We start from the raw sequence: 12786 nt of genomic DNA on the forward strand, positions 1-12786 counted from the left end.
TAAACTCACAGTCCACCTTTTCCCAGTAACCATTCAAGAAAGCAATATTAAACCACACATTCAAAAGTAAGCTATGTTGTACAGTTAGGTTTGTATTTAAGGTTCAAGACTGAAGCAGTGCCGGCCCCTTTATCTGCATCCCACATGACCCAAAGCCTAGGTCCTTACCACAAAAAAAAGAGCATCAGTTCCTTTCGTTTGTCCTCTGACTCAGGATGGGATGGTCCCTCTGGAAATCAAAAATAAAAAATTACGATTCATAGCTACGCAATGCAGAGAGTTGCATTGACCGAGGGGGAGGAGGCCAGCTCAGGAGGGTTGACCTCCAGCTGCATCGAGGCTTTGGCAAGAACAAGGTGGTGGACAAGAAACAGGGAAGGAGGGATCCAGATGGCCAGCAAGGGTCAGGGCACAGCGCAGGGTTGGGGCTGCACAGCTGCAGACAGCCCCGACACAAGGGTGCGCACAGGGGAGCAGGTGGTAGCAGAGGGAAGCCAGAACAGGGAGAAACAACCTTTTACATCCTAACGGGTTACAAAAACGTTAGTAGTTTTACAGAGCAGGCAAGACAAGAGCAAGATGGCATTAAGGAGGATGTATCCCTTGTGCTTAGCAAAATTCAAACCTCTGACAACAAGAAGCTAAACATATATCCATATGACCATCATACTGCCCTGCCTGAATGCTGCCTATGGCAAACACTTTGCCTCTCGGTGGTGCCAAACTGATGGTCCTCACCGCTGTCTGCAGCTGCACACCAGGCCTGCTCCACCATAGCTTCGCTCCTGCTCCCCACAGCCAAGCCAAACCTGGAAACCTGCGAACCTCGTGCCCACAAGTCACTCAGCTTCTACGTGGCTGAAGGCTTTGATGGCAAGAACATGCTTGCTGGCCCTCCACTGAGTGCAGCAAGAGGCATTGGGGCAGAATCTGTTGCCCTGTCTTCAAACACATCCAGGTTAGGATCTGCTACACAACCAGCTTGTCCTCGTAAGAAAAACAGTCTACAAATCTCTGGAAGATTTCTCTGCATGTAGCAAAAAAAGAGACCATAAATAAAACATTTCCAAGGAATTGCTGCATTCAATTCCTAGAAATCTATATTATTAAACAGAACATGCACTGACTTTAGCAATCTCTTGTATCTGTTTATTACAGACAGTTCTCACCCTACAGGCATGTGTTTAGCTGTCTTTTACCTTATGAGGGCTGACACTCACATCCAGCTCCCGTGAGGCCCAGAAGAGTGGCCCACTCACCAGAGGAGTCAACCTGCTCCGCTGGGGCGGCAGCTGGGCCAGCCCAGGGCAGGAGGCAAGACACGGCAGCCACGCAAACACACGCCCACTTCCCCAGAGCGGTTAGTGCAGGGAGCTGGGAAGCGAGAGACAGACAAATCTACATGGTCTGAAAACTGCAGAGGGAAACCAAACGAGAGATGCCCATTTCCTCCAAGAGCTTGGGGGCTTCTGGCATTGTGCTGCTGACACTGAAGCTTAAGCAGGAGCTTGATGCCCGGTACATCATGCTTCTAAACACCAACAGGCACTGAAGCCTGAAGCACACAGGGAAGGTGGTGGGTGTGGATGTATATACCGACTGAGCTGTTGATGCCACCAGAGCTAAGCTGACAAAAGACCCATGATCTTTCTCTTGGATTCAGGCACTTCAGTTTTTACTTATCGCCTACCCTAGACACCAAAGCAGATAATATAGCTTGGGAAGGTGAATATAACATCACTCATTTACCAGAGACATGTTTGAAACAGCACCTGTAGACCTCAGTCCTGAATCAGCGCTCCTCCTGAACCCCAGACAGTTCTTTTAAGTCCTATTGCAAAAAAAAAAAAAAAAAAAAGACTGGCTATTTTAAACTAATGGTTAAAAATGGTTTAAACAAACTATGAATGTTTTCCACATATCAGCAACGGTAACATTAGTTCAGAATAGCCAAAGTAAGTCAAAATGAATATGTCCAAAATGAAGGAAAAATTATTTTTAGGAAGGAATTAATTCCTAGATTGTTTTCTAGACAACTCCTCTCTTCACCACCAGGGTGGGGAGAAAGAGGTAGCTGGAACTAGGTGGGGGCTTTTTCATATTATATGTTTATTTTTTATTACCTGCTCTACATTATGTCATGAAGTTCATACAACAATATAAACATCCAAGAAACCAGAAATACAGAAGTCATAAATAGTGCTTTTGTTGTTTTCTGTTGTTTGGGGTTTTGTTTAAATATTTGTTTTTCCTACCATATCACGGCTGCATTTTTAAGTATATACAGATCCAGGGACAACTGTTGTCAGGTACATTTAGAACAACTTACACATTGCTTCTGACACCAGCTTTTCATTCTATCATTGCATGGTTCTATCCTGCACTAGACCGTAACAGCTCCACGGTACGTCAAGATATCCTTGGAGATTCCTTAGTTCACGGATCATTGACAAGAAGAGGCATTACAGACATTCATGCTGGCATAGCTGCCACACATGGGGTCTCAAGCCCACTTGTTAAAAACCTTGCAGCAGCTAGGCTAAAAGGTCACAGGGGATATTAATCTCTATTCTTTGGAGCATAAACTGAGCTGATCCCTATCTGGGGTCAGAAAAGAATTTTTCTCCCAGAACTCAAGCAATGCACAATTGAGCAAGATCCAAAAGACAGTCTGTTTTAACATTAAAACATTATACACATACAAACGTATCCACAGGCAGATACAGTGACTGTGTGACTGTGGGCAAAGGGGGACAGCTTGTTTAGCAAACTATTCCAAACTTCGGTGCAACATCGGTGGAAATGCAGGACAACTGCCCCCCTTCACCCCAGCCTGTCTCCCACTTAATCTCACCCCAGTGCTACCAGAGGCAATAAATGTGGGGTCTGCAGCAGGGATTTTCCTATTGCTTCCTACTGAACATTCAGCTTTGCAAATGCCAAAACAAGGCATCTCTGCTATCCTTACATGTCTCTTTTCGCCTGTGTGTGACACAATCGGTTACACAACAGTGTCCCATTTTCCCCATGGGCACTTAACTCTTGCACAGGATGGACGACACTCATTAAATGAGCAGTTGTTCATTTTTGCTTTACTCTCATTGTCTCAATAGTCACATCAAGCCTTATTTACTGCCTACTGACTGTTCTCCAAATCAGTTGTTAATTCCTCACTGATGGGGCTATAATATACCTGGGTTTTTTTCTGGCTATGTGTCTTTCTCTGACCATAATTTTAACCATCCAGACAAAAAAATCTTCCACAGCTCCCTGAGGTTGCTAGACATATGGTCTAATGTCATAGCAGCTGTGCAGTCTTGCTGACTGGACAGCTGAACATCTGGAAAGGCCTGGACATACGCTGATGAAGACCGGGTACTGTATCTGTTTCTCATTTTCCACAAATCAGCCATGCAGCACGTCAGGCATCCCGAAATGCAATGTAAGTGACCTGACTAACATCACAAGACAGAGAGCCACACTGTTAGGCACCATCTTCTGAAATCCAGAGCAGAGGTACAATTATGCACTTTCCGCTTCCACAAAAGTGAGCCAGGATGGCCCTCTGCCACTGCACAACCCCACAACAGGTCCATTGCCACACAGAGCAAAGCAAAGAAGAGAATTCCAGTGTCAGGAGTTTTTGATTTTTAGATTTATCCATTTTTCCTGTGCACCTATTTCTATTACCAGAGCCTAAGCGATAAACTGTAGTTGTTCCTTTCTCAAATTCTTCATACTGCTTGGAAGCTTCTCCTTACAATTGAGGTAAACCTGCCCTTCTTAGTTTAAGGCTATGTTGTTTTTGTGAGTCAGCTTTGACCAGTTTTGAACATCTTCCTCTCCCACAATTACGTTATCACTTAGTACAGTACAACAATTCTATTTTCCATTTTCCCCTTGAAATTTAAAACTTGTTAAAACAGAGGCATATAACAGTACCTTACCTGGATAAGCACAAACTGCAACACTAACTGGAGCATTATCAGAGGAAGAAAAAACCCAACTTTTCCGTGCATGACATGCAGTTCCTACTAGAAGCCTACAGAAGTGTATTTCTGACTGAATGTATTGGGTTTGCTTGGCAAGATTTTGGTAGTAGGAGAGCTACAGGGGCAGCTTCTGTGAGAAGGTGCTAGAAGCTCCCCCATGTCTGATAGAGCCAACGCCAGTGGCCCCAAGATGGATCTGCCACTGGCCAAGGCCAAGGGGGAAAAAACTGCTGTGCAACAGCAGCTGGAGGAGAGGAATGAGAATATGAGAGAAACAGCCCTGCAGACATCCAGGTTGGTGAAGAAGAGGGGCAGGAGGTGCTTCAGGCACTGGAGCAGAGATTCCCCTGCAACCTGTGGTGCAGACCATGGTAAGCCTGGCTGTTCCTCCGAGGTCCACGGTGGAGCAGAGATCCACCTGCAGCCCATGGAGGACCCCACAACAGAGCAGGTGGATGCCCAAAGGAGGCTGTGACCCTGTGGGAAGCTCACTCTGGAACAAGGCCCTGGCAGGACCTGTGGCCTCGTGGAAGAGAGGAGCCCAGGCTGGAGCAGGTTCGCTGGCAGGACTTGTGACCCTATGGGAGACCCACACTGGAGCAGCCTGCTCCTGAAGGACTGCACACCGTGGAAGGGACCCATGCTGGAGCAGTCTGTGAAGAACTCCAGCCCGTGGGAAGGACTCACATTAGAGAAGTTCATGGAGGACTGTCTCCTGGGGGAGGGACCCCACGCTGGAGCAGGGGAAGAGTGTGAGGAAGAAAGAGCAGCAGAGAAAATGTGTGATGAATTGACCACAGCCCCCACTCCGTGCCCCTGCACTGCTGGCAGGAAAGAGGTATTCAGGAGAGAAGATGAGCCCAGATGAAGGGAGGGGTAGGCGGAGGGTGTTTCAAAATTTGCTTTTTATTTTCTCATTACGCTACTCTGATTTGATTAGCAATAAATTAAATTCATTTTCCACAAGTCAAGTGTGTTTTGCCCGTGATGGTAATTGCTGAGTGATCTCCTTGTCCTTATCTTGACCCAAAAGCCTTTCACTCTATTTTCTCTCCTCTGCCCAGCTGAGGAGGGAGTGACAGAGCAGCTTTGGTGGGCGCCCCGTGTCCAGCCAGGGTCAACCCACCACAGTGAAATACAGTCAGACTGTACTTCTTCATGTGCTTGATATATTTTATTTGATTTTTAAGAATTTGTGATTCCAAGATGCAATTATTTAAAAAAAAAAAAAAAAAAAAAAAAAAGCCTTGCCTGCTTTATTAGAAAGATTCTCTCATTTTTGACTTGGGTGCAGGACAAGTGGCCTTCATTTCTTATAATTAACTGTCCCTGTTAAGAAGCAATCACCAAGGCTGAAGAGAATTATCAGGCATTACATTTGCATGACAAACACAACATTTTAACTGATCATTGTCAGATAAAATACAAACAAACAAAAGGCTTGCCAAGTTCCACAGCCAAATCTATCTTTCCCTATTAATTTAGCTTTGTTTAAACGTGCAGCTGTGATCCCCTAGACTGGTGTGGAAGCAAACGATCATTACGTCACAGAATCACAACTCCTGTTAAAAATATATAGAGAGATAAATAAGGCTGTGGCTCAGTTCCAGCAGATCTGGATTTAAACTATATTTAAATGGCTTCTTGAATCAAAGATGAGAAGCGTACTGTGCCAGTGCTTTATTCCTTTTCCCGTTTGCTGCATTCATCAGCAGTGACAAGAACTGCTCCCATCACGGCGGCAGCAGCAGCGGGGGTTGCAGCAGGTAATGAATGTCATCAGTGTTCACTCCCCGTTCAACATGTCACTTCAAAGCAGCACACACACTAGATAAAACACACACACCCTCCGTGGTCCAGGAAACCCAGCACCGAGGGATCCTTCAATTCAGTTAACTGCTTTCTGTTAACTGGCTTTTGGCTTCTTCGCACTGAAACTCTGTTTTGAAATAGCAGACATGGAGTTAATGGGGAAATGGATATGGAAGTGGGAAGGAGAAGAAGCATGCACACAGGCCTCGAACTATTTTTGTGCAGAATCTTTTGAGAGCTAACTTGAAGCAGAGGACTGAATGCTACTTTAAATGTTTACTTCAAATGAAGACATTCATCACAAATGAACAATAAACACAAATACAGAAGAAACCACGACCAGTATTTTAATTAGAGATAACACACTATTGCACAGACAGTAGGACCCTGGAGAATGAAATGACCATTTGCAAAGCCTTTGAACTACAGTTTTCTGAAGAACTAGAAAGAGGAGAATCAGAGATGGCTGTGCTATTCCTAAGACTGACTACAAAACGTGTTCTTCTCCAGAGCACCTCAAGTACCAGCTTCAAGCATGTTCATACAATCACGTCTGTTATTTAGGGTGATCATCAGCCAGGCTGGATAACAAATGCAAACAGCTAACACAGACACTGTAGGTCACTCTAGGGAGCATACCTCCATACACATGCAGTTTTGGCAGGGAGAGGCTTCTCCATCCCAGTCCTGCTGGACTCGGGCTGGCTCCACACTTCTCCAGCACCGTCTCCTGGGCTTCTGGCATTAGTACCACACCAAACGCAATCCAGTGCTCACATGGCACCAGCCTGGAGGTGACCTATCCCTCCTCTGGCAGGATGAAGGGCTCAGATACCTGAAGGTATCTGCAGGGCCTGTCTGGAGCTCAACCAAGTGGAACTCGGCCCAAATCAACAATTCGTCTGGCTCTCTGTGGAGCCACTTGCTTCTCTGCACATCACAGGTATAAAGCCCTTCTGGTGGAGCAAACGTGCTACCAAAGACTCCCGAGATAGGTCTCTGCAGAGTCAGCTTGGGTTCAAAGTGTTTATTAGGTCAGGCTCTGTGCCAGGAAGGCAGTTAAACCACTTCTGCACCTGGTCCTGGATCCAGCCTGTCCACGTTCCCACAGCACTGCAGCTTGCCAGCTCTGCCAGACCCAACTCAGCTCCACACATTCTGTTCTGGTGCTGCCACATTCCTGGTGCAGACAATCTGCAACCCAGATAAACCTTCCATGAGTAATTGCAGGTTTAATGGGGTCACATGTGCTTATAACCCTGACTCATAAGGTCAGGGTTTAGGCCTGGATACTTTTCCACCTTTTGAATTCCCCTCTGAATTTCAAAAAATTGGCTCTTTAGGACTATGAATGTGTATTTTTTTATTGTTCTAAAGAATAGTATATATTCATTAAAATATACATTTATATGAGTAGTGCTGCTAGTACTGCAAACATCAAGTCTTCAGATTTCTCAGGTGGACCCCAGAAGAATCAGGTTGGTTTGTTTTTTTTTTCAGTTATTTAAACAGCAAACCAGATAAGGCCTATTGTTGTTTCCCTGTCTTCCATTTACTTTTCTAACTATGCTGAGATTGTGATTAGCTCAGGGCAGGATCCATTCCTCTCCATTACCTGCTCAAAAGCCCAAGTCTGAGAGCAAAGCACCCTGCAAACATGCTGCAGCAGTGATGTTCACTTCTGCAGTCTGGTAAGTACCAGGAGCTGCAAGAAGCCTAACCCTGCCTAGGATGTGTCGGATGTGGAGGGGTGAAAGAAAGAAAACAAACAAACAAACAAAACTCAACCTTCAACTGCAATAAAAATGAAACCATTGGAAAGAAACACATCTCTGTAGCACTTGAAACTGTGTTAGGAATATTTGATATTCATATGCAAGGAATACTACCACACTGATTGTAGCAAGAGACAGATTTTCAGGAAGAAAATATAACTCCTTCTAATATACCAACCGTAAATATGATATGGAACAGGAACTGCAATTTTATCCATCCCCTATGCTTATTGCAGAATACAAGATAACAGGTAACACTGGAACTGGCATCAAGAGGAAATGGAGAGGGAAGAGAGACAAATGCCAATACTGACATCATGACAGATACGTGGGCACAATAGAAACGAAGCAAATTATTTCAAAAAGTAACAGTGTGTCTGTTTATGTAAAGATCAACGAGTGCAACAAGCTGAACAGAGTCTAAGTGTGGTAAGGACACATGAAACCGCAAACTATAAAGTAAAACTGGTTGAGGAACCTTTGCAGGGCCGGTAGCCCCGGCTCTCTTTGACCGCTGCCTCCCCTGCATCTCTACCCGGCCTCCAACCTACTCTGCCTTCTGCACATCCCTCCCCTTGCATCTGCTCGGCCACTCCTCCTCCAGATCGCTCCGTGTCATCCATCTACCTGTGTTCCCATGTGCCCTTCGCTCGCATTCACTCTTTACCCAGCCTCCAGCAGAGTCCTCCACTTGCCACCCAACACATCCTCCCCACCGCACCCACCCACCTGGGTTTCCCCCACAGCACCCACCCCTGCATTCAGTCATCCCGCCCCCGCTTCTGCAGCCATCTATCTCCTCACCGCACACCCCCGCCCCGGCCCCGAACCCAGCCTGCCGCTCACCCCTCCCTGGACGCCACAGCCCTCCCCTCGCATCCCGCCCCTCCTCGGCGCACTCCCACCCCCTGCCGCAGACACGGCGCTTCCCTTCCACACCGCCCCTCCCTCCGCCCTCCTCCCGCGGTAAACCCGCACCCTTGGCCCCTGTCCACAGCGCTCCGGCTCCATCATCCCCTCAGCAGAGGCTCCGCAGAGACAAGTGGCCCCAACGCCTTCATTCAGAGCAACCCCTTCCCCGCTCCTCACAACGGTCTCCCGTGCCGGGGCAAAGCGGCACGATCCATCTCCCCCCGAGCCGAGCGCGCTGGGGTTTGTAGTTCCCACCCGCCGCCCGTCCCCTCAGCGCCCAGCGCCCGGCGGGGGGCGCGGGACTACACTTCCCAGCATGCTCCGCGGGGAGGGGGCTCTGCCCTCCGCCAGCCTCCCCCGCCGCTACCCCCACCTCCGCCGCCGCTTACGGGACGGGCAGCGGCGCCGCGGCGGGAGGGCGCCCGTTGGGCCGCGGTCTGAGCCGCCGCCCGCCCCGGGCAACGCCGTGAAGGGCCGCCGTGTAGCCGGGCCCTGCCGTTACCTGGGAGAGCCGGGGTGCGTGTCCGCGGACGGGAGCGGCGCGGGGAGGGGGCGCAGCCCTTCTGCTCCGTCAGACCGGGGAGGGGGGAAGGCACGGGGGGAGGGGGGGGAGCGGGCGGGGGAGGGGGTGCGCGCGCGCGGCGGCGACGGGCGGTTGCCATGGCGGCGCGGGGCGCGGGGAGGGGACGGCGCCGCATCCCGCTACCCCGCCCCCGCCGGGCGGCCTCCGGGACACGGGCGGTGCCGGGCCCGCTCCGGAACCAGCTGGTGGGCCGTCAGGCTGCCGCTTCTCAGGAGCGTCCTCGGCCTTGCCCTGGCGGGGTAAAAGGGTGGGGTTTTCCCGGCGACTTTACACGGAGGCAAATCGCGCTGCATCGCCGGGGATGGCTGCGGGTGCTGCCCGCCCCCGCCACGGCCTCCCAGCCTGCGGTCTGTGGAAGAGCTCGGTGCCGGCCGTGCCGGCTGCCCGCGGGCAGGGGGCTTCAGCGCGGGCTGAGGCGTTGCAGTCCCTGGCGAGGGAGGACGGTGCGAGGGCAGGAGCCGAACGCCGCGGCGCCCGGGCGGGCTGGGTGCGGCTGTGCGGCGTCCGCTGGTCCTCTGGGTGCTGGTCTCATCTCTGAGAGCTGAGTGGATGAACACGCTGAGAACACAAACCTCATCTGTTCCCACTTCAGCTCAAGTGTGTGGCTAGGAAGGGGAAAATGTGCAGTTGTCCCGTATGGGCGCGCAGAAGGGGACTCGACGCTGTCTTTGCTAGCGGGTTTCATTGCTTTAACAGAAAAGGAACGGATCTGGGGGCTTGCCTGTTCCTTGGAACCAAAGTGGTACTTGCTGATCAGAGGCAGCCTCACAGGTTGGCACCACCCAGTTTGCATCATCTGCTGCGGGTGAATGTTACCTAGCATTGCTGAAGCACGCATCTCTCGATTCACATGAACAGTATGGTCCCTGTGAGAGGAGCAGTGTGGTTATAAACCTCTTTTAAGGATGTCATTTCACAGTTAATGCAAGCCAGTTTATGGCTGTATTGCTACCAAAAGGGGCAGTCCCACCTTCCTCTGTGATCATGGCTGTGCTTTCCTGTTTGTTATTTACATGGTAACAACTCTTATGTTACCATCTGGCAAGGCAAGCCTGGGCTCTGATCTGGTGGAAAACCAGTTATGCCCCTCCAAAAAATTACTAGAGCTCGGCTGGATCAAGTTCCTGCAATAGCTGACCCTGCAAAGCTGCCGTAGGCGCAAGGAAGGCAGAGGAGCCGCAGAGGCAGGAGCAGCCCGCAGACATCCCTGTGGATCCGAGCCGCGTTTTTGTGTGCGGCTGCACCACTGCAGTGACTCCTTACTGCAGGCACTGCCTTGTGACAGCTCTGAGACTGTCCCACTGATGATCATCTTGTGATTGCTCCCGTTAACGACACGTGATTTCTCCAGAAAATGTCAGTTGTAGTTACTGTGAGGCAGCAGCGTGAGGTTGTATCTCACAATAAGGTTCTCAGAAATGGTAACTGACACAAGTGAAAGAGCAGGGATTGAAACTCAAAGCTCAGTATGCCTCTTAAACAATACAGCATGTGTGAATGTGTCACTCATATATCTATAGATCTTGCTTCCCTCAAAATCATGTGGAGATTCTTATGCCTTTGTGAGTATTTTAGAACTGGGGCCAAAATCGTGATGAATTCATAACAGCTGCAACCCTGGTTTTGCCCTTTTCCAGATTTCTTCAAACTTGCCTGCCCGTGACATCAATTCCTGCTGGTTTTTCACATACCCAAAAACATAGATGCTGTGCAGACCTTAGAGAGCTCGGTGCTTCTTGGGGAGAGCAGATCATAAGCAGCCTGCTCCCAGGACTGCCATAATATCCATTCCCACGAGACTATATGCCTCTTATCACATTAGGCAACACATTAACTGCTTTGTCTAAGGATCACATTCCCCACCTGGGAAATCATGACACAGAAGAGGTTGGTTATTTAGTCATAATTGCCATTTTGGGGGGATTTTTTTTTCCTCATCGCTTTTTTCAGTAATGCTTGAGTTGAGTGGGGCTGCTTTCTAGTGGCAGAGGGAACCCATACGACTGCTGACCTCCCTTTGAAAAGCAGTTGCTCAACACCAGAGCAAAACCAGTGTCAGCGTGGATGGACCCCTCAGAGGGAAAGTTTGTAAACATTGGTCTAGCAGTTTGCCAAGTTCTGCTAAGTGACTGGATCAGCAGGAAGAGAACCATATCTCCAAGTTCCCAGCCATGCATGCCAGGTGTATGTAAGGATCACAGGATAATTCAGGTTGGAGGGGACCTCAGGAGGTCATCTGGTCCAGACAGAAAATCAGAAGTTCATAAGTGTTAATAAAGTGTTAATAAAGCAAAAGAATGGTAGCCATGAGTGTGAAATTTCATAGCCTTTCCTATTGCCACAGCCAGGAAAACTCCAGCAAATCTGTCTGGAGTGATGTGTAAAACACTGCTTCCCTGACCATCTATTCTGCCTCCTTACTGAAGGTTCCTGCCTCCACAACAGTCTCTGAATTGGAAACACTAATGTTTCTAATCCATTTTAATACAAAATATGACATTAAAGTAATCTTTATCAGCAGTTTAAGCTAATTTTTTAAACCCTTTATTGAAGCAGCTGGGACCAGTGCATGTGTTTCATTCCATCGAGTCTGCTGTGAGGCAGTAATCTCAGGCAAAGAGAAGGTAAGAAGTTGCTGAGGGGGGGGGATGTGTGTGACACTTTAAGCCACTGAAATTTACTCTACTCTGAGTATGTTCTCACAGCTTACATCTTGTTACTTTTTGATAGAGGCTATAAGCCCAGCAGTTCAGGATGAGACGTGATGCTGGTGGGTGTTGGCGGCTGTGGTCAGCGGGCTCCAGCCGTGTTGGTGGAGGAGAGCATTACTCACAGCCAAACGCCAGAGACTAATCGTGCCCCTTTCCACCGATGTGCAAATCTGCCAGCAGAGCTGATTGTGTGCCCTCTCTCGCTGATTTATTCTAGTCAGTTCAATCAGAAGCTGATATAAATTAATGTAACTCTTTTGCCGTGAACATTTGATTTGGTCCAAAAGCGTCTCTTCAGCTAGAGTAATTGCAGACACTGTCAGAAAAGTTTAAAGCTATCGACTCTTAGAGTCCGTGGCAGATTAACAAAACCGATTTCTGAATTGATTTGGTTATCATTGCATAAATTCCATAGCTTGTGTCTAACTGAAATGGCTGGCACAGGCTTTTAGCACAAAGTAGTAGCTTCATTTGTAACCTCCTCCCACACACAAAGTTCTGCAGGGGAAAACTGAAAACATATGAAATGTCTATGAATTATGAACTGCCCTTTGCTTTTGTCTTCCATCCCCCTTGCACTTATAGTTAATTAGACTACAGGAATTATTGTGTCTTCATAATACTCTTTAAGGCTCACATGCAAACATAACTCTTTACCAAAGGTCTTACAGGCTACGTTCAGAAATGCTGTAATAATGGAAGGTGAAAAACAATAGGGAATCAATGGGGAAAAGAAGGTGCATGTTACATATTCATGGGCATTAACCTTTCAAATGAAGTTACGCACAACTCAGTAAAGGCATCAATAGACACACACTGTTAATTTTCATACACACACAGTAATTGTTCTTCTGCTTAGTTATTTTTATGATATGGTATTTGTCAGTATGACACATCCACCAGTTTCCCTCCTAGGAAAGAGCCTCAGAGTCTGGACCTTGAGAAATTGTGAGAGTGGCAACACAGAAGGATTTAGTCAACATCTTTCACACAAGGTACCT

The 12786-nt window shown here is 48.3% G+C and overlaps 1 protein-coding gene and 1 long non-coding RNA gene across 13 annotated transcripts in view; one reads left to right on the forward strand and one right to left on the reverse strand.

Annotated features, from left to right (window-relative positions):
* KATNAL1 (katanin catalytic subunit A1 like 1) overlaps nt 1-9141 on the reverse strand; it is a 46350-nt gene extending 37209 nt beyond the window's left edge. The window contains exons 1-3 of one of the 6 annotated variants that reach the window (XM_065051117.1): nt 8994-9040; nt 1750-1831; nt 169-229 (exon numbers count right to left, since the gene is read on the reverse strand). The gene's annotated coding sequence lies outside the window, so the exon portion shown is untranslated. Of the gene's footprint in view, nt 1-168; nt 230-1749; nt 1832-6443; nt 8248-8557; nt 8740-8993 lie in introns of those variants that run through there. The other 5 variants (XM_065051127.1, XM_065051133.1, XM_065051093.1 and 2 more) reach the window with 5 other exon arrangements.
* Nucleotides 8797-12786, forward strand: part of LOC110358028 (uncharacterized) — a 60375-nt gene continuing 56385 nt past the window's right edge. For 2 of the 7 annotated variants that reach the window (XR_010470032.1, XR_010470034.1), the window contains exon 1: nt 8826-9007. This is a non-coding gene — a long non-coding RNA (uncharacterized LOC110358028). Of the gene's footprint in view, nt 9008-12786 lie in introns of all 7 variants that reach the window. The other 5 variants (XR_010470037.1, XR_010470038.1, XR_010470036.1 and 2 more) reach the window with 5 other exon arrangements.

Source organism: Columba livia, chromosome 1 (assembly GCF_036013475.1).
Source record: "Columba livia isolate bColLiv1 breed racing homer chromosome 1, bColLiv1.pat.W.v2, whole genome shotgun sequence".
NCBI classification, from domain to species: Eukaryota; Metazoa; Chordata; class Aves; order Columbiformes; family Columbidae; genus Columba; species Columba livia.